The following is a 20,975-nucleotide window of genomic DNA, read 5'->3' as shown; positions in this document are numbered from 1 at the left end:
ATATTTTTCTGACTAGAAACTAGACATATCTGTTTATGGACCCAAGCAGCACGTTGCTGGGGCCGGGTGCATAAAACTGTGAAGGTTCACAAATACAACTCTTTTAATAAAAATAAAGCACACCAGTTCTGAAAAGTGAAGCCAATGCGGAAGTGCCTTTAGCTTGCATTCTTTCTAATAGCCAGCAGGGGGCGACTCCTCTGGTTGCAAGAAGAAGTCAGATGTCTATGAGAAAATGAGCCTACTTCTCACTTGATTTATTACCTCAGTAAACATTGTAAACATGAGTTTATGGTCTCAATCGCTAGTTTCAAGTCTTCTTCAATACAGCATGATGTTCATTTAGTAAATTATGGTCCCATTTAGTCACAGATAGACCATAAAGCAGGGGATGCTTTAGGGCGTGGCTACCCTGTGATTGATAGGTCGCTACCACGGCGTTGTCCGGTTTGGGAATCGTCCATGTTTTCATCTGACAATCGAACGTTGAATAAGACATTTTCAGTTGACCGAAAAGGTTAAAATTAACTTTCATGAACTGAAAACACACTAGTGTACTTAGCTCCACCAAGCCCCCGGGAGGAGCGCCGGGCTTTGAAGCAAATTTTCATATTGGCCGAACGGTGGAATTACGACTTCCGTGTCCGTCACGTGATGCCATTGGGCCCAAAAATACATTACATTGGGAAAGAGACGTCTGTAATTCAGTGTATATTTTTTCTTTCTTTAGGTAAATCAACTTCCCAGTATGAACACTAGAATGGCCCTTATCTTCCTCCTTCTGTTCATGTGAATTAGCACCAGACCGAGGCTGGAGCGAGGGCTGGGAACCGGGGTTAAAGTAAACGCTAATGCGCCTGCTCTCTGGTCCCAATGGATCGCCAGAGTATCCGGGTACTTTTATACTCAGAAGTCAAGCTTTTTTTTGCGCCACGCCCCACTGAGCAACTTTCATAGGAATGAACGGGCCCTGCCTCCAACGCTGTATCCAGTTCTCTTCATACATCCATGAGCTCCACCCTCTCGTGTCACTTCTGGTTCCAAAAAACCAAGATGGTGACGGCCAGAAACCAAGATTACGATGGCCAAAATGCTGAACTCGAGGCTTCAAAACCAGACTCACCAATGGGTGACGTCATGGTGACTATGTCCACTTCTTATATACAGTCTATGGCATTCACACTCATTCACTCAATCCATCATTGTGAAACAGGGAAAGCATGTACAACACTTCCACATTAGCCATAAATGAACATAGCTTACCTTTAATCATACCTCTGTTTGCTCCATCACTCTGTAAGACCTGCGGCTAATTACGGCATTATCATTAAATCAACATGTGTACCTGTAACTAAAACAGATTTCATTAAACACCTCTAAATAAAGGAGAAAATTAAAAAAACATAAGCATAGGAAATAAAAAAACACCTGCAATCGCATTAAACTAATCATAATATTAAGCACACAAAAGTAATTAGCTTTATAAACATGTCTTAAATTGGCATATTATAGATCCCTGTAGAGTGTGATAAAAACCTAAAAAATAATTTATAGATACCAATTTATGCGTAGAAAATTGCTTATGCACTGTGTGGTACGTCCATCACCTTAAAAATATTTATTAAACTCTGTTTTTTAGGTTTGCTTTTACTTAATTTGTAGTCCACATCTAATTTTGATTACGGGTATTGAGTGCATTTTTATCAGCGTGTGTATTAATTTGGTGCTTACTTGTTATTCAACTCAGCTCCATAGCTGACTAGAAAATGTAAAGACGCTGTCCAAGGTCTCTCATTAAAATGTTCACACCAAAAAGTCACAGCGGCTCTTTTGACATGAAGAACAATATTCTGAGCTCCTGATGCCATCGGCAGTCAGCTTAATGGTCTCCAATCATTGTCTCTTTCTGTGTATAGGAACTGACATCGCAATGCACAGGGAGAGAGCCGTGGTATATTTATTGAATCGCGCTGCCTCCGTGTTCAAATCAATACTTGGATTTATGAGCGAGTCTGCAACATATTTTTTACCTTCACCTCCAGACTGGAGGGCACCGTAATTGGTGAAATCTATTCCTCTGATTAGACATAATTCACAATGGGCATTGTTTCATTCACTTATAATTAAAGAGCGAGAGTAAAGAGGCGGGGCCGTTTAATTAATGAACACTCGGATCCCTCACATGTAGATAAAATCAATGGCACATTCTCTCATTCATAATGAATAAAAGTGAAAAATCTGCTGCTTGTCCACAAAGTGATAACATTTACTCAGAGATACAGCGTCTTAGACTGCAGCACCGGGCTGGGAGAGCATGTGTGAACATAACAAGTGAGATGATTGGATATCCGTCACATTGCAGAAGCAGTCTACACATGTTAATTAACGTTGAACACATTTGCATAATATAGCAATCTAGACATGTACCCTCATTGTATGACCCTGTTTACGTCTGTTATTAACATGCGGTGAAATCAGAATTACAGCTGGACCGTTCAAATTGTGATACGAGCTGGAACGCTTCTCCACTGGCGCTGATTAACGTTTTACCGTATAAGTATATTGGCTTTTAACAACAAAATACCAATGTCTATAAGACACTAAGGGGCAAACAGGGAGAACTTGTTCGGACGTGTGTTCTAGGCCAAAAACAAACCAATGTCCAGTGCGCTGTATAACTTTGGATCAGTTGATACATTTATTCACAGTTGGACATATCTCACCATAGAACCAAGCAGATATCAGCATATTGTTCAATCTCGTCTGTAAAGGGGAGACTCATGGGTATCCATAGAACCCATTTTCATTCACATATCTTGAGATCAGAGGTCAAGGGACCCCTTTGAAAATGGCCATGTCAGTTTTTCCTCGCCAAAATTTAGCACAAGTTTGGAGCATTTATTTAACTTCCTTCTCGACAAGCTATCGCGTGGTACAACTTCCGGAAGATCAATTGCGTTGATGCGTTTAAAGAAATTTGTGGCGTTAAAATGAATGTGCGTTAACGCTTTATCGCGTGAATTTTGATAGCCCTAAAAGAAAAACAGGAGACAAGCGCCATTGCCAACTAGTGTTAATAGCATGTGAAAAAAAGAGCAGCACAAAACTTGTCATTTAATCTTTAAAATCTTTAAAAACACGCGTGTGAGTCATCTGCTTTCCCCTAAACGCCACCATACTTTGCCCCAATTATGTGCCACAGATGCTTCCATTCAACAGATAAATGCCACGTGTGTAGGATTGCTTCCCGTCCTACACACCTGATTCTCCTCACCTGAGAGCTGTAGAGTGCTCCAGGGATGACTTATTTTTGTAGGCCAACTAGGAAGTAAGCATCGCCCTGGGTTCCCTTGACAAAAAGCCAATGGGATTTTTTCCATTGTTTCACACGGGACACAAACAACGGTCTCCTGGATGAAAGTCCTGTGTTTTTTGACCTATCCATCCACCCCATCCTCCTCCCTATACGTGGACTTTCTCGCTCTTTATCTACATCACCTGACTTCCTCCTTTACTCGAGAGTCATAGTTCAAAGCGTAGGGCCACTGACCGAGCTGCCGTATTTGATGACTTGGGAGTGAGAATGGGATTTTGGTGGCCACTGTCGGTATTGCAGGATCATGTGACGCATGCTAGCCCAAAAGTCTTCCTCCACAATCATTACAAAAAGAACGTCTGTAAATACTTTTTTTTGTGCTACACAAACCCCCTCAAATCGACTCTTTGTATTATCAGAATCTGATCCATTTAGTCCAATAAAATGTGAAAGTGAATCTTTTTGCCACGGGAGAAGGACTCTAGCAGTGCTTTTCAATAATCCTTTACCGTGCCCTCACATCCCCTCAACAACCGATATTATGCAGCGCCGCACGTCATATAAGTGGCCACTGAAAGAGCGAGGGAGCAGGATGAGTACATTCATCATCGTCTGCAAACCCCACAAATACTGTTGGATGATGACCCATCAAACTGCCATTTTCCTAACTGTCTGAGTGCTGCAGTTACTTTGTCCCCCAATGCTAATATATGTCAACGAGGATGAGTCAAATGATTGTGATGTGTAATCCTCAAATGAGATGAGGTGAAATGAGATAAACCTCGTTTAGTGCTAGCTAAAAAATTAATGCACAAATATTTCCTGCTGATAGTTTAGTCTGCCTACACTGACAAAGGCTCTCGTCTCCTACCGCCTGCTGCTGTTATATGCTACCGAACCAACTGCCAGTGATCAGAATGGAAGCATTGCAACCTTAGACAGTGTTCCAGACTCGCTGCAGCACTGTGTGACAAAGTTTAGCTCGGAGCAGTGCAGGTGGGGACTGACTGATACCTGTTTTCCCCTCTGGGCTTTACCGTATCTGTATGCGCTCACTGCTGAGATCGCTCAGTAAAACCTGTATACTCCAATCTACCTGACTCGACTCGGCTGCTGCTGATACCAGATCTCGTATACAGACTCGCTGCCCCTCCACACTTCCCGTACATGCTGAACTGCTGCCCTTGTGCAGAGCAATACGGAAGATACCGCTTGGGCTCCCTGGTGCTCGCCACATATGGTGCCCTAGGCGGATTTCGGATATGGAACCACCCCCCCCCCAACCCCCAGAGCGGCCACAACACACATTAGACATCACAATGGTTTTAAGAAAAAAATTAAGATTTTTATTTTCATAAATAACTGTTTATTATAATATAAATAAACAATTGGTCCCTGATATTGTTGGCTTAAAAGTGTTTAGTCAGTTTCACAACAGTTTACACTTTTACTAACAAATAAGTAATATTGATTTATTGATTTATTGATTTATTGATTTGTTTGTTTTTTCATTTGTTACCTCACTGCAGAAAATGAGGAAGGGCGCCCACCGGCATTTTTTCTTTTTAATTATTATTGTTATTTCTAGAGGCCATTTAAGGCAACCGCTTAAATGGTCCATGCCTTAAACCAGCTTAAGGTCATGTACCAAAGTCAGACAGAAGACTCAATGCTAGACAACTTTTAGTGCCTGTTAGTATTAATAATGGCATTGCATATTGATTTAAATAGGTAATTTCTTAATTCTGCTGCTGTCATGATACATATGAACATATGAGTTGGATTTTTGTTTATTTCCTGTAAAAATAATGCACACGTAGCATCAACACAATTAAAGAGAATCTGAGAATCTGAACGAGCCCACGCACGGCACAGCAGAGGGAGGTGAGAACAAGGGGGCTGTAATTTATTGATAAAAGTTCACATCCTTTTTATAAAATAATTAGTAAACTGTTCATCATAACTTTGTTTTTATTTGTGAACAAATTTAATTAATGAAATATTATTTAAAAGTTTTCTGAATCTGTTCTTTTGATTTATAGAATATGATTTTACAGGCAACATTTCCAGAAGAATTGAATGTTCAGATGAAGGCTGTAATAAATAATAAAAATAATCATTTAATTAGTTATAATAATGGTCCAAAATTATGTAAAATTGCATAACTTTAAGTCAAAAACCTTCACATTGTTTTGAGGGAGGACCCACAAACCCAATATCTCCCTGTATCTTAATAGTATTAACACTAAACACACCACCTTAACCCTCTAATGTTCCAGTTGGAATATTATTGGAGTATTATAGGCTTAAAAGATGCATAGCCCTTGGCTTTAATAATAATAGCAATAAAACCACAGCTGATTATGACTGCCACAGTATAAAACGCTTAAAGAAATAATGAATAAATAGGGATAAGTCGCAAGAGATTGCTGATACCGGCCAATACATACTGGCGCTTATTATTTTTCCACTTAAAGCCCTTGGGTGGCCAATAGGCCACTTGGAAACCTGAAAAGGACAAATCAATCAGGGCTTGAAAAAACACTATGAATACTCTGTGTATGAGCCCAAAAATGCAAAAGGAAGCAACCCAGGGAGCAACTGGATGTGACGCCATCTTGGAACACAGCATCCAATTCTTAACACGTTCATGGTCGTATAGCGGTGCCTCCAGAGTATCCTGTAACGCTTCCCTTGATGCGTGTTTGTTGACAATCTGCCAGCTCCGCCTGCCTAAATTTGCATATTGACATCTGATCACAAAGCAGGAGCAATCATGTTAATCATGAATAATTATCGATGCCAGGTGTAAATGCAAAGGCCCCATAATTAGCTGTTATTATCCAGATGATGTATCCATATAGATTGCATGTTAATGCCAGGGGAAAATGAGGTCAATTTGCAATCTGCCTCACAATCGTGAGGAAAAACAATGCAAGCTTAACTGATAAAAAATTATCCGGGCATCAGCGTTAGCTCCGGAATCTGTTAGTTCGAGAAATTTCTTGCTGATTTATATTTATGTGGTTTTCAAAATCTTCTGACAGCACTCTGAGCACATTAAATGGGATTGTGCTTCGGAGGAGGGAATCAGAACAATAACGTCATTGTCCCTGATCTCAGCACGCAAATAGCTCAGTTATAAAAATCCAAACTGATTTATATTTATGTGATTTTGAAAAGGTTCTGACAGTGGTGCTGAAAACATGAGATGGAACTGTACTTCAGAGGACAAGAGAAGGGATTTGCCATTACCTTTTGAAAATTGATTTCTTTTTTTTTTTTTGGGCCTCTAAATAATTTAATATGAGATAAGCTTCTGGGTTTGAAGTCCGCCTCTGTCGGGTCTCGATATCCCCTCGGCCTGTTGAAAGGCTCGGTTTGCCCCGACAGCAGTGACAACGTTTTTCCAGGCACCGCTGACGGTCACATTAAAAATGCTCGGTGAGGTTTTAAAGCCGGCAAGTCTGGAGGAAAAAAAAAAAAATCCCAAAATCAATCTTTAGATGATTAACTACCGTTTTCAGCTGCAGTGAACTGAGTAATGTGCACCTGGGAAAATAAACTTAAGATCCCTTTTTTCCATCTTAAGGAAATTATATAAAATGATCAAGACAGCATGCAAATTGGCAATAGGTACTAAGGCAGCTGTCCTTCAACTTCGGCATCAAATGAAGTAACAAATGAATGGAGGGAAGGAGCATGAAGGGGTTAAAATGATGAACGATTCAAAGCACAGCTATTAGGTGGCCATGACCTATTAATGATGTTAGTCAATGGAACTGACTGTCCATGTAAAAGCAATACTTTTCATTACATCATCATTGCCGCTTTAACTGATTACTGTCAAACACGGTCAAGCCTTTTTTTCCCCCCCAAACGCTGCGTCTCCATTAGGACTGTGTAATGCTCCAGGGACTGCCTTTTCTAATCACATGTGTCACCGACACCAGCACATATTTGTCATGCAGCGTGCACCATAAGCCCGACGTTCAGGCATTATGCTGCTAGCTCTGGCATGCATTAGGATAACTGGTATTCCGTAAATATTAGTCTTGCAACACATTTTCAGCTTGAGCGACTCTGTTCATATTAAGAGGTGACAAACAGATGGGATGTGCGAGCTACAAAAAGAGGCAGGCTTAGGGCTGTCAAATCAATTCTGGGAGAAGTTGTAATGCTGTCTATGCTAAGCGATCCCTTAATTAAATACAAAGGCCGATGCAGCTCCATCTTTTTCTGCTTTGAGTATCTGAGGAGAAGAATCCACAATATTCAAAAGGCTCCTTATTATCACCAGTAAGCAAGCTGTGTTGGATCATTTAAATCGAATTCCGCTCAACCAACAATTCAAACTTGCCGTAGGAGGTGTATCAGTGTAAACACTGCTTCTGGTTGTTGCATTGTTAAAGTTGTATAATTGCATAACTTTGACAACTTGAGTCCCAAGTAATAAGACTAATAACTGTGTTTACTTTTCAAGCAAGAAGCACAAAATATTTTGAGAGGAAGGGGGAATAAAGTGTAATTACAAAACACAAAGTACCATAAGAGCATCTGTAGCACAAAAGAAGTAAAACCAACTTTAGACACAAAGAAAGAAATCTATCAAAAAATATCTGTATAAAAGATATAAAAGCAGAACCAGCAGATGGATGTGCTAACATGACAAAACACTATTATGCAACAACAAAACAGCCATTAGTCAGAAAGACGGATCTATAAAAATATGTTTTGAAGCAGAGGCAGAGCCGGCAGACTGAATACTAAATGTACTGCTCCGAAGCCAGTACAGCAAAACTTCCATCACCCCGTGACTTAAACCTGGAATCTGCAACAGCTCAAAGACTTAAACCCCTGGATCTGAGAGGCATTTTGGAACAGGAAGGAGTAAAAACTTCACCAAAATAATCCATTAACAGGCCATGTAGAGTCTGGTATGTCATTTTAAAGTGGATTCAGAAATGAATTGGCAGGTACTGCGAAGAAGTTGAGGTGGTGTGGGAAAAAATGTCTTTGCTGCAAAATTCTGCCCAGCTACAGCTCTAGTGTTAACACAGGTAAGGAAGGACATTCAAGGTTCAGACAGAAGAATATAAATACATGAATCATTTCATCAGTACTGCTGCAGGACAAAAGCTGATGTTGAAATATTATTAAATTTAGTAAAACATGACGATTCACGATTTATAAAAAGCAAAATCTTGGAAACATACTTGATGTTAAGAATAAGGGGACCAAGTAGTGGCTTGGTTTGTGTAGACCGGTGGTCAGGGTCTATGATTGGGTCCTCTGTGTTGATATGGTTCAAATGTATAAAGTTCAGAGATTGTTTACATCATGTATGCGCTGTATATATTGAAAATTATGTCTTGAAAAATCATCGCATATGATTGAAACCTCTATGGAAAGTGTTCTGATGTAAACAATAATGTGTCATCTGCATAATTGCATACTTGTAAGGAAATACTGTGACCATGATGAATTATTTGTGCTGATTAGCTGTCAATCAATTAAAATAGTTAATTGCGATCAATTGAACATTTGTTATCTGTTCAAAATGTACCTTAAAGGGAGATTTGACAAGTATTTAATACTCTTATTAACATAGGAGTGGGCAAATATGCTGCTTTATGCAAATGTATGTATATATTTATTATTATAAATCAATTTACAACACAATATTGTCCAGAAACCCTCACAGGTACTGTATATAGCATTAAAAAAAAAATGCTTAAATCATATCTTGGCATACTGCAGCCCAACAGGCAACAACAGCTGTCAGTGTGTCAGTGTGCTGACTTGACTATGACTTGCCCCAAATTGCATGTGATTATCATAAAGTGGGCATTTCTGTAAAGGGGAGACTCGTGGGTACTCATAGAACCCATTTACATTCACATATCTTGAGGTCAGAGGTCAAGGGACCCCTTTGAAAATGGCCATACCAGTTTTTCCTCGCCAAAATTTAGTTTGGAGCGTTATTTAGCCTCCTTTTGCGACATATCATGACATGGTTGGTAGCAATGGATTCCTTCGTTTTTGTAGTTTCATATGATACCAGTATCTTCACTCTAGCTTTAAAGAGTCTGCTACAACCTAAAAATTGAAAGTTGCGTTAATGCGTTAACGCAAATTTGTTTTAACGCCACTAATTTCTTTAATGCATTATTGTTGTGTTAACTTTGACAGGCCTAGCACTAATGCTCAGTGTTACAGAGAGCAGATCTGTGGATTGTCCTGAGTAAGCCGAACATTGTTCTGGAAAGACATGTTGCTGCTTGTTAAAAATGTCTTTCTTCTTCAAATGTATTTTTTCAAACTAAATTCCATTCACATTCATCGTAATGAGGTGGCGGTAGAAAGCTCAGACATACAAAGCCTGGCCATAGAAAAAAACAAATCTGCATAAAATCAGCTGATTACAAACTACAACAGACATTAGCCTTCCTATCTTTGAAGCTATTTGTAACTCTCTGTGTGTGCACTGCATTGTTGGCTGCATACATTGTAGGTGCTATGTGCTATGTCTGATCCTCTGTACTTTGATTCTTGCAGGTTTTAATTGGAGCCATCTATTGTGCACCTGGGACCCCAGGTGAATGCAATTAAATAGATGGTGGAATATAAAACCTGTGTTTTGAGTTCTGTGGACCAGAATACAAATTATAATTTTAAAAACTCAACATATTATGAGGGTAGCCTTACTGACAAAATGCAAGTGATGTCTACTGAAGTTGTTTCTGCACCATTTCAGATTAAAAAAAAATAATAATAAAATATTTAGCATGTGGGTGTTTCAGCAAATTAGATACTTTCATGCTTCCAAATCCAAATTATAAGTGGTTGTAAAGCTAGTGGCAAGTTGGCTTTGTGACAGTGACATAAAATACCACCACTTGAGATTCAGAGCTGTAAAAGTTATTTTATTTTCAACTGTTAGCAGCTTTAAGTGGTTGTTGATTTATTTGGATGGTCACATAATACATAAAAACAACTTAGAATTCTCATAACTTTATTTCACTTTGACATTGCTTGTCCTGTTTTATTCATATGGAAAACATTAAAAACATCCATTTCGAATATTATCAGGTGATTGAATGGGCGTTATCAGTGAAACTTAACATTGTGAATTCAAACAATACACCTTTAGGTTTAGGAAACAATACTACTTGGTTTGGTTTAGGAAAAGATTGTGGTTTGGTTTGAAATAAGTACTGACGTAAATTACGTAACAAAACTACGGTAAAATAAGTCATTGGCTTTTGGTTTCACACGGACATACCAACAGCGATCTCCTGGTTGAAAGTCCTGTGTTTGTTTGACCCATCCATCGCCCCCCGACCACCACCTCAAATGGACTTTGTCAGTCTTTATACCAGGTCAGCGGACTTCCACCTTTTCTCCCGTCATAATTACAATGGCTTATAGAGGTCAGCATCGTCTTATTGTGTTGGTATCGGTGATCAACCATGTGAGTAGATGATAACGGCCTTCTGCACCTACAAGTAGGTGCAGAAGGCCCCCTTCCTTCCTTGATAACTGCTGATAATGCCCATTTAATCGGCTTATAACATCCAAACTGGGTGACATTGATTTAAAGTAGCACTCATTTAGCATTATGAAGAATTCAAGTTATACATCACTTCCTGTATTTATTAAAAAACACCCTATTGCTTTTACAGTGCATGATATTTACCCTCTGTCATTTCATTTGAGTGTCGGAAGTGTGACACCATGCTGATGTTTAGTAGGCAATAACTACTATGCTCACAATCTTAGTTTAAATGTTAGCATAGCATTTGCCATTTGGCACGAAACGCAAAGTGCAGCTGAGGCTGATGGGAAAGTCAAGAGTTTTGCGGGTAATTTGTCATAAACTTAAGTATTGGTCAAATTGATTGAATTCTGACCCGATGGCGTCATTAGATGCAAGGTCAAAGGATCACCAAAGTCTCTCTGTGGGAACAATGAATGTCTGCACCAAATGTTGTTCCAATGCATCCAATAGCGGTCAAGACATCTCACAAAAAAACAAAAACATCCATCTCGTAGATGAGCAGATATTTCACTGGATAATTGAAATTTTAGACATTCATAAAAAGGCCAGAGGACGTGGTCCACAAAATTTCATGGCAATCCATCCAACATTTGTTGAGATGTTTCAGTCTTGACCAAAGTGGTGGACCAACTACCAGCTGGCCAACATTGACATCTCGAAGGCCCCACTGCTAGTGTAGCTACAAATATAAACTATTTTTTTTTAAATAGTTTCAATATGCAGTACACAGTCGTAATCTTATACATTTCAGTTGAAGGTTTACATGCATTATTACGTTGTGGGTAAGACGTAAATTATTCTTCGCCTTCACATTCAAATTATGTATGAAACAAATTCTGCTACTGAAGGACTCATTTGGTCTGTGATTCAAGCTTGAGTGGATTTATATTGAAGGCCTATGAAGGTTTTCCTTTAAACGATGTTCAAATTATGCTGAGCTGTCAAAACACATTCTGACTGGTATTAGGTTCAATGAATTGGAAAATCTAAATTGCCTGTACATAACAGTGTGTCTGTCTGCTTGTCTGTTTACAGTACATATCACATACTATCTATAACTCATAATGCAACCTATGATCAGTTTTCTAATACAGTTGCTTGGTGACAGATGGAAAACACATCTGAGGTCTAAGCTCCTCCAACAGACACAAAGGTCCACGTAAGTGAGAAAATGAAATTTTCAACCCTTTCCCCTCATTTTCTAGCGTCCTCCCCACAGCTCTTCCAGTTCGCCACCTTCTTCGTATTCAACTGAAATTCACTAGCAGATGTCCACCTGACAGATAAATATATAACAGACTAGGAGGTGTGAAGGCTTTGGATCTGTCACCACAGATGTATCCTCATTCACTCACAGGGATCTGTTTTGGCAGAGGTGGTATATGGTGCTTGTACGGCTTTGGAAGTAGGAGTTCTGAAATCTCTGATGAGAGACAGCGGAGAGAAACAGAGAGAAAGAAGGGGCTCTTATCACTGTGCTGGCAATTAATCCCTGTGTGCCGCACTCCCACGTATACATTACACCGCTCCTGTGTTGCACCCTCTAATTTACAGGCTGAGAGACAGCAGGTGTTCAGGACAGAGTAAACAGAGGGGAAGGTGGAGGGAGGGATCGTTCGACCTGCTCCGGTCTGCTATTATGTGGTCCCCCGCTGGACTGGAAAACAAGAAGGCACCTCTCTTGGTATGCAAAACCTGTTTAGCTTTCCCTGTCTAAGTACTAGGCCAGGGCCCAAGGTCACACTTCCAGGGTAGGCTTTGCAAATGTTGTTCTACCCCCGAGGCGTCACCCAGCGAGAAAATTAACAGACACTTTGTGTTTTTCAGCGTGTTCCTTTGGGAGAGATGGCTGACTGCCACACTGATCCTGTCTTGATCTCCTCCGCTGAACACTCCATTATTCAAAACAACAGTTTACCCTCTACCCAAAGTTATGTTGCAGTATAAATAACTTGTTTCTCAATTAAAAGCTTACGTGACAACTTGGCCCAATAATAGCACCTCGGACAGCAAGTCCAAATGTGTTAATGCGCTCTGTTGCATTTGTTAAATAGTAAAAAAAATAAAAAAAGGTGTGAGCTGCCTCGTGACTGCAGGTCATGGTGGATCAAGATTGTTTTTTTTAATAATTTATGTTCATTAGAAACAAAGAAAATCTTCAGAGTAGGCAATTCTGGAGGGTTTTAAAGGGGTACTCAGTTTGGCAATACACCCTCAATGACAATGTTAAAGCAGCAATAGGTAGAATTGGAGCAAATATGATTTAAAAAAAAAGTTATTTTTATAAAACGGTCACTATATCCTGACAGTAGTGCATGAGACAGGTAACCTGAAAAAAATCAATGAAAAGGTCAAATTAATGTAATGCCTATTTCTCGCATAAAATTTTCCAGAATCATCTTGTAGTGTACTGTTTAGCTGTAAAATTAAAAGGTTTGTGGCCCGGTCGCCATGTTGAGATCAGTTGAGGAAATACCAAGCACCGCCCACCAGCCGGAGCAAACTTTCTCATTCTACAGCTAAACAGTACACTACAAGATGTTTCTGAAAACATTTGAGGTGAGAAATAGGCATTACAGTAAAAGAATATTGAATCACATTTGACTAGCGCTGCCTAGTTTGACCGTTTGATCGGAGTTTGCGAGTGATTAACAGCTGCCTGTTGAAGGAACAGCCAATAGGAACGCTCTCTCTCTCTCTGAAATGACCTGTGATTGGTCAAAGTCTCCCGTCACGGGCTAGATTTTTTAAAGCCTGAAAACAGAGCCATGAGGAGGAGCAGAAGTTTAGTCTTCTCTCAGTAGACTTGAATTACAATATGCTGAAAGGTTATTATGGAATTTTTGCCCAATGACGCCAACAACATTCTGCCTGTATACTGCCACTTTAATGTTCATTTGTTTTGCAGATATTTAGTCATAAAATTAGGTATTTAAATCCTTCCCTGGCCACAGATGAGGAGTCAGGGGATCACAAATATTTGTAAAATCCATCCTGTGGAGACATGAATATCTCAGCCAAATTTCATGGCAAATCTATCCTTTAGTTGTTGAGACATTTAACTAAAAAAAACAAAAATGTCAAGTTGCTGCTGGCACTATAGATGAAAAATCAGGGGATCACCCAAGTCATTAGGATTCATGTCTGGGAACCATGAATGTCAAATGTCAAATTGTTTTGCCAGTCTATGTAAGCTATTGACATATTTCACTGAGTAACAGTTTGTGCTAATAATGGTATTATATTTTTTTTAAAAAAGCTAGTGGGTCACCAAAGATATTAGGACTAATCCTCTAGAGATGACCAACCGACGTTGCCAGTGAGGCTGGAAACGAATGGTGCAAAATTGATGCAGCAGAGGTTAAGAAATCCTGACCTTTCATCCCTCAAGCTCCAAAAAAGAACAAAACACCATACTGCAACTCAATAGCTTTGTCTTTAGTTAGACGCTTCCTGTCTGGTAAACAGCGATGACAACAATTCGTAACATTTGAAACAAAGACTTTCCTTTAAAAAACTGTAGTCTCAAGCATATAAGCAAAGATAACCCCAATGACACAAGGGTTTATTTCTCAGACTTGACAAAGCTCCTCCAGAGCCACAGAAGAAATGTTACTGTTTAGAGTCGCAATCCTCCGCGTGATGATTAAATTGATCTTGATGTGTAAACTTAATGGAGTTCCCCTTAACTGCCTATAATAAAACGGCCCACTACAAAACTGGTAAAAATTGAAATGTTAATATTTTACTGTAAGAAAAGTCTTCACATGGAGCTTTAAAGTACATTTGTGAACCCCCTTTGACAGTAGTGGTTCCATTGTAAGCAGTAAAATAGCACTGCAGTGGTGTTGCAGCCTCCGCTGCAGCAGCAGCAGTATAATTAGCATACTGTCAGATGTCATCCCCGTTGGTCTCCACACTCGTTGCAATGACCTTTAGCACGGCTTGAACTTTCTCTCACTTGTTAAAATTACATATTCTACGTTGTCGCATGCTGGTTTTTCTTTAGACGCACGTTGGCTGACATTTCCGTGTGAATGCGTCACTCAGATGTCCGTTTTCTTTATTTATCTTACTCTGGGAAACATACTATTCCTGGTTGGCATTTCCTTTCCACGCTACAGTAGCAGTGTGTCCCTGCACAGAGAGCCTACTATGTATCACAGTGATCTACTTTCTGAAACTGAATTGAAATATCTCGACAACTATTGGATGGATTGCCATTCATTTTGGTACAGATATATACAGTGTATATATATATATATACATATATATACGTTGCCCAGAGCATGTGTGTAATTGACTTTGGTGATCCTCTGAGGAAGTTTTAATTTATCCAGTGAAATATCTCAACAATTTCAAGATGGACTGACATAACTGACTTTGGTGACCCTCAACATGTCCATTAAGTGTCAGAATCTGACCAAAATGTGTGCCATACTTTGGGCCAAATACCTTCAAAATTAATGATAGTAGCCTGCGCTGTACTTTGTGTGTAGTGTTAATTAAAATAACGTTAGCAGGCTAACATGCTAAACTAAGATGGTGAACAAGGTAGACATAATATCTGCTAAACATTAGCATATAAGCACTAGACCCTTTTACACAGAGATTCCGCAATAAAGTAAAGAAGATACGCCTTGATTTATTACCTCAGTAAACATTGTAAACATGAGTTTATGGTCTCAATCGCTAGTTTCAAGTCTTCTTCAATACAACATGGTGTTCATTTAGTAAATTATGGTCCCATTCGGGTCAAATAGACCATGAAGTAGGGGATGCTTTAGGGCGGGGCTACCTTGTGATTGACAGGTCGCTACCACGGCGTAGTCCGGTCTGGGAGTTGTCTGTGTTTTCGTCTTACAACTTTAACCCTTTCACAGTGTGTTTTCAGATAATCGAACCTAAGAATGTCTTGCTCAGCGTTCGTTTCTACTTAGCTCATGTCACTTTTGGTTGTAAAAAAACAAGGTGGCGATGGCCAAAATGCCGAATTCAAGGCTTCGAAACAACAGTCCACAAACCAATGGGTGATGCCACGGTGACTATGTCCATTTCTTATATACAGTCTATGGGTTAAACGCACTACCCACATTCAAAAGAATGGGAGGACTGGCGTTTACTGCTGACTCTTAGTCTTGTATAGGTTAAAATTCACTGAATCCACATTTTATTTCTGTCCAGTGTTTGACCAGAGATGTCAAATCCTATCACACATTAAAATGCCAAGAATGCGTTCCAGACCAGCAGCTCTTCTTGTCCAGTCAACAGTGGCCTCATTGTCATTTCCAGCCATTGATGTTCGAGGCAGCTGACTGTCCAAAGGCATCTTCTGTAAGCCATGGAAATAACAATGGCTGAATGGCAGCGTGGGGTTGAACATGACTATGGGGGCTGTAGGTCAGAGCAGTGTGGTAAATGCAAGGCTAGCAGAGAGTGTTGCACGCTGCTAGCAGATGGTATGAATAGGTTTATAAATGCTTGAGTAGGCTGTCAAAATGATGTGATCTGGCATTTAACCATTTGTGATGTATTGAGGGAAGAATATGATGTGATAACCAAGGACAGTGCTATCTGTTCTGCGGCACTGAGCAGGAACAAATCTGATCTAAAAGTGCGGATTTGTTGGGAATAATGGCTTTCACGGCGCGCTCAGATAATGCATGTGGATGTCATATGTTGTGATCAGTGGAGACTTCTGTACGATATTTCCACCCAGAGATGCCTTTGAGATATGAAACCCTGCCAGGCTGCGCTCTCAAGGATCTGAGCGGCTCCTCTTAAGCAAACATTTGCATTCGCCACACATCTGCGAGTGTGTCAAATCTTCCTCATGCAAAGTGCACTTGTCTGAAAAAATCTCTGTCAAGGTTGATTTTCAAGGTTGCAAAATGCTGCTGTGACCTCAGTCCACTTAAAATAAAGTTCAACCACTAGACCATCCGTTCATGAGGCGAGCTGAGCACACTTCTCTGCTTCCCGTGCCCGAGATTTTTATCAATTATCATCTCATAAGTGCTCGTGCAAACACATAAATTGTCGCATTAGGGATATGAAAATTCATGTTTAATGAACTTCATACTTTACAGGACTACAGTAATATTTTGTGCGCTATGCAAATTAAGGAAACAATACTTTTCAAGTTCATTTAAATGCAGGGTTCAGTTAATGCATGTCGTATGACAGCAGAATATTAAACACAAATTTGCTCTCACAGGAGGGTGTTTTTAAAGACCGGAGCATGAAATGTTGACAGGGTTGCCGTGTAACAGGATGACCTTAGTGGAAAAAAAGGCTATAGTTTTGGTGTCCAAAACCTCAGCTCATATTCCTTTTGTCTGTGAGTTAATTGGATGTCAAGGCCTGTGGACAACAGATTTATGTTCCTTCAGGCTAATGCTTCGTCTGGAGCATGGCTCTGGTTCTGTTAATGTGCAGCCAGAACGCTGGCATGGCCCCGTCTCGTGTGTCACCACCTCCAGTCTCACCATGCGAAGCGGCTCAGCCTCCCCCCAGCGCCATGAGCCCAAAACATGCACTCAATCCAACCCACAGAGCAGCTGCACACCCGGCCGTCACTCTCTCCAGCAGCCAGACTGAGACCTACAGTAGCTCCTGAGCTCTTATTCCCACTGAGATGCATTTAAATCAGGTATGTGACAGTTGTGCGCGTATACGCATGCTATGAATATAAACGCACAGTGAGCGAGGCTGCTGAGGAGCGGATGAAAAAAAAAACAGAGCCACAGACGGAGATGAAATGTAACGTAGAGAGAGGGCCGGCTTTGGAAATGCTGCTGGAGCTGTAACATCTGAGAAATGTCTGCTCGTGGCTCAACAGAAGCAGATAAATATAAATTGATTGGAAGTGCACTCCCACAGTGCGATGTGCCATAGTGTTTATAGACAGGAGGAGCAGCAGAGTGAAGTGCTGTGTGCCTCAGAGAAAAGACTCGGTAACACAGTAACATGCAGCCTCACCATTCAGCAATGTTTTCGGATTGCTCCCTTTACTGCACTGATATGAAAGACATGATAGTCTCTATTGGCCCTGACTGGGGATGGAAATAATGAAAAGCCTACAGTGACAGAAGGTGCCACCTCTTTGACAATGCACGGTAAAATGTTTACAGTAAAGTTAACTGGAAATTATTACGGCCTCTAATAAACGGTCTTATCCATATCATACTGTAATTTTAATCTTCCACAAACAGCAGTTTTTTTCGAGCTGCTTTTTGGAAGTGCAGTGGCAAACGCTACCGCAGTTGTCCACATATACTGTATACAAATTCTTGATGTTGGCGTCTACGAGGAATATAATCAACTAATTGGACTTACTGATATTACAGAACAAAGTGTTTGCATTCAAAAACTAGAATGTCACTCGGAGAGCGCAGACCTCCGCCAAGGTGCGTGACTTTAAAAACAGATAACAGCTCACAGCTGGCGGTACCGTGAGGTGGTCGGCTTATTATGAACACGGTGTGTTTCCGTGTAACGTATCGGCGGATGCCACACATCCGCCACACATCCACACACGTATCTCTCTGCTCACAGAAAGAGGCGGGGTCATGCGTCATCAACACATCATCAGATGCATGCATTATACCCTGTGGTCTTAATGCTCAGGCTGATTGGAATTCTTAAAAATATTCCTGAAACAGGATCATGATCTGGATCGCCACCAAAATCTAAAGGATTGTTCATTGTGCCACACCCCACCCCTCCAAAACATTTCATTCAAATTCATTCCGAACTTTTGGAGTAATCCTGCTAACAGACGGACAGACAGACAAACCAACAAACCAACGCCGGTGAAAACATGACCTCCTTTGACCTTGGAAGGAAGTAAAAATGTGACCATCAAAGTGATTTTCATATTTATTGGACTAAAATGACGAGATGATGATGTAAGTCAAGTTCATACAATGAAATCATTGTATAATCAGTCATCAAGCGGCTGTGCTCACGATGAGTCCAGCACCACCAAAGCTGTCGGTTTTTATTTTCAGCACAAGCCCATATTGTTTCCTCTGGTGCGTCACGTGGATTATTACAGGAAGTTTTCAGTTTTTGCTGCTTAAATGCAAAGTAATATTTGCATTAGTGACATTACTGCAAGCATGGAACATATTTAATCACTTAAGTAAATACAAAAAAAAGGTAACAGATAATGGGGCTAATAATGAAAACATGATTTATTGTACTTAGCCTACAGATGACTGTAGATACAGAAATAACAGTGCAAATATACAGTATGTCTATTGTTAAGCGGGGACAGGAATTTCAGTGTTTGTCAGGTCTGCCGCTGGCAGTGTATTTGGGTATAGGCTTTTATGTTTGGGGTGTTTCATTATTGTCTTTTGGGACTTCATAGTTCTTCACAATTTTTTTCCCCCTAACATTTACCCAAATTACCAATTAATAAATAAATAAAATAAAAATGAAAATGTTCTGACTTCTCCCTAGTGGTATCTGACCATGCACAGTTAGATTTAATTTGAGATATCTGTCTCTGAAATTTCACAAGAGGTGAATAGAATTTAGTTTGTGGTAGAGCTTTTTTTTATTTTTTTTTATAAAATGACATTTTGAAAATTCAACAGCAACGTCTCTTTCCAGAAACAGTGTTACTTTGGACAATCCACATCCACATAATGTCTAGTCAGTTTTCATTGGAACTACTTTCTACTGAAGGAGTAGTCCCTATAAAAACTGTAAACAGTATGCGCATTAGGGTTAGTGTGTGGAAACCACTCCACCCATAGTCAACTCACTGGCCCCCCCTCCTCACAAATCCTAATTTAACCCCTACACACAAGTTGTTAGAGGCAACAATTCCATAATGACCTTTCAGCATTTTGTAAATCAGGTGTTCTGAGAGATAACTAGACTTCTGCACCTCATCATGGCTCTGTTTTTCAGGCTTTAGAAAATCTAGCCTCTTTTTATCAGGTTACCTGTTTCATGTACTACTGTCACGGTATAGCGACCGTTTTATAAAAATAGCTTTTCTTAATCGTATTTGCTCCAATCTCGCTTACTTCAGCTTTAACAGCACATGCAGACGAGAAGAAAAGCAGGTAATAACTTCATGTTAATCAGTGCAACACAGTCTCCTAAGAAAATTATGTTCCCATAAAACTAAACTGCATTCTCAATTACGTTTCCAAGGGAAAAAGTATTTTCTCCCTAATTACGGTCGCAATTTTAAACACATAATTAACGCTGAAAATTTAAACAAAACCAAAAAAAAAAAACGCAACAAAACAACTTGGTTAGGTTTAATAAATACATCATTATTTGGCTAAAAATAAGTATGCTTGTTATGATATTTAAGTTACGGAAGTGAATTAAAACCCATCCATCCACCCCGACCACCGGAACGTATTTGTGATTTGTCAAAAATATAATCTAGGAGAAAATACATTTATCTAGAAACGTAACTGACAATGCAGTTTTGTTGTATGGCAACCAGGCTGATCAAAGGTTACAGTGTAGATATGTGAAAGGCTGTCAGAGATCACTGCTGATTGGTTTACGTTCTCATAACTTATTCTCCCACAAAAACGGTAGAAATTGTGCTCCCTAACCCTAATTAACTCCTGCTGTAAATGATGAATCAAATCAATCCTGACGCATGAGACTAAAGTAAAATCCCTCTAACTACTCTAATAAAATATATGAATACCAACTCCTGTTTAAACAGCAGCTTTTATTTTACTCCAGCGATGACAACTTAGATCTGAAACAAGGAATGTAGGGACTGTTTTAAATAGTTTTGTTATGCTTCACTGTGTCACACACATGGCAAGAGTGCCTAGTGTCCCCCTTTATTCACTACCAAAGTCTTTCCAATTAGATTTCAAATGCCATTGCAACTCTTGTCTCCCCAGGCATTATGTGAATAGAAGTCTCCCAGGGCTGCACATATTATATCTCATTACTGACAGCGCGGGTCACCTGGGACTCCAATCAGAAAATCTGAACACTTAAGCAATTGGCTTCTCTCTAACTGCCTTGCTGAAATTGATTGGGTTTGGGCTCCCCGAGCACCACTTTAATGTCAAACACATAATGCATCGGGCAGACTTTAGG

Source organism: Sebastes umbrosus, chromosome 1 (genome assembly GCF_015220745.1).
Source record: "Sebastes umbrosus isolate fSebUmb1 chromosome 1, fSebUmb1.pri, whole genome shotgun sequence".
Classification (NCBI taxonomy): domain Eukaryota; kingdom Metazoa; phylum Chordata; class Actinopteri; order Perciformes; family Sebastidae; genus Sebastes; species Sebastes umbrosus.
This window is presented reverse-complemented; position numbering follows the sequence as displayed.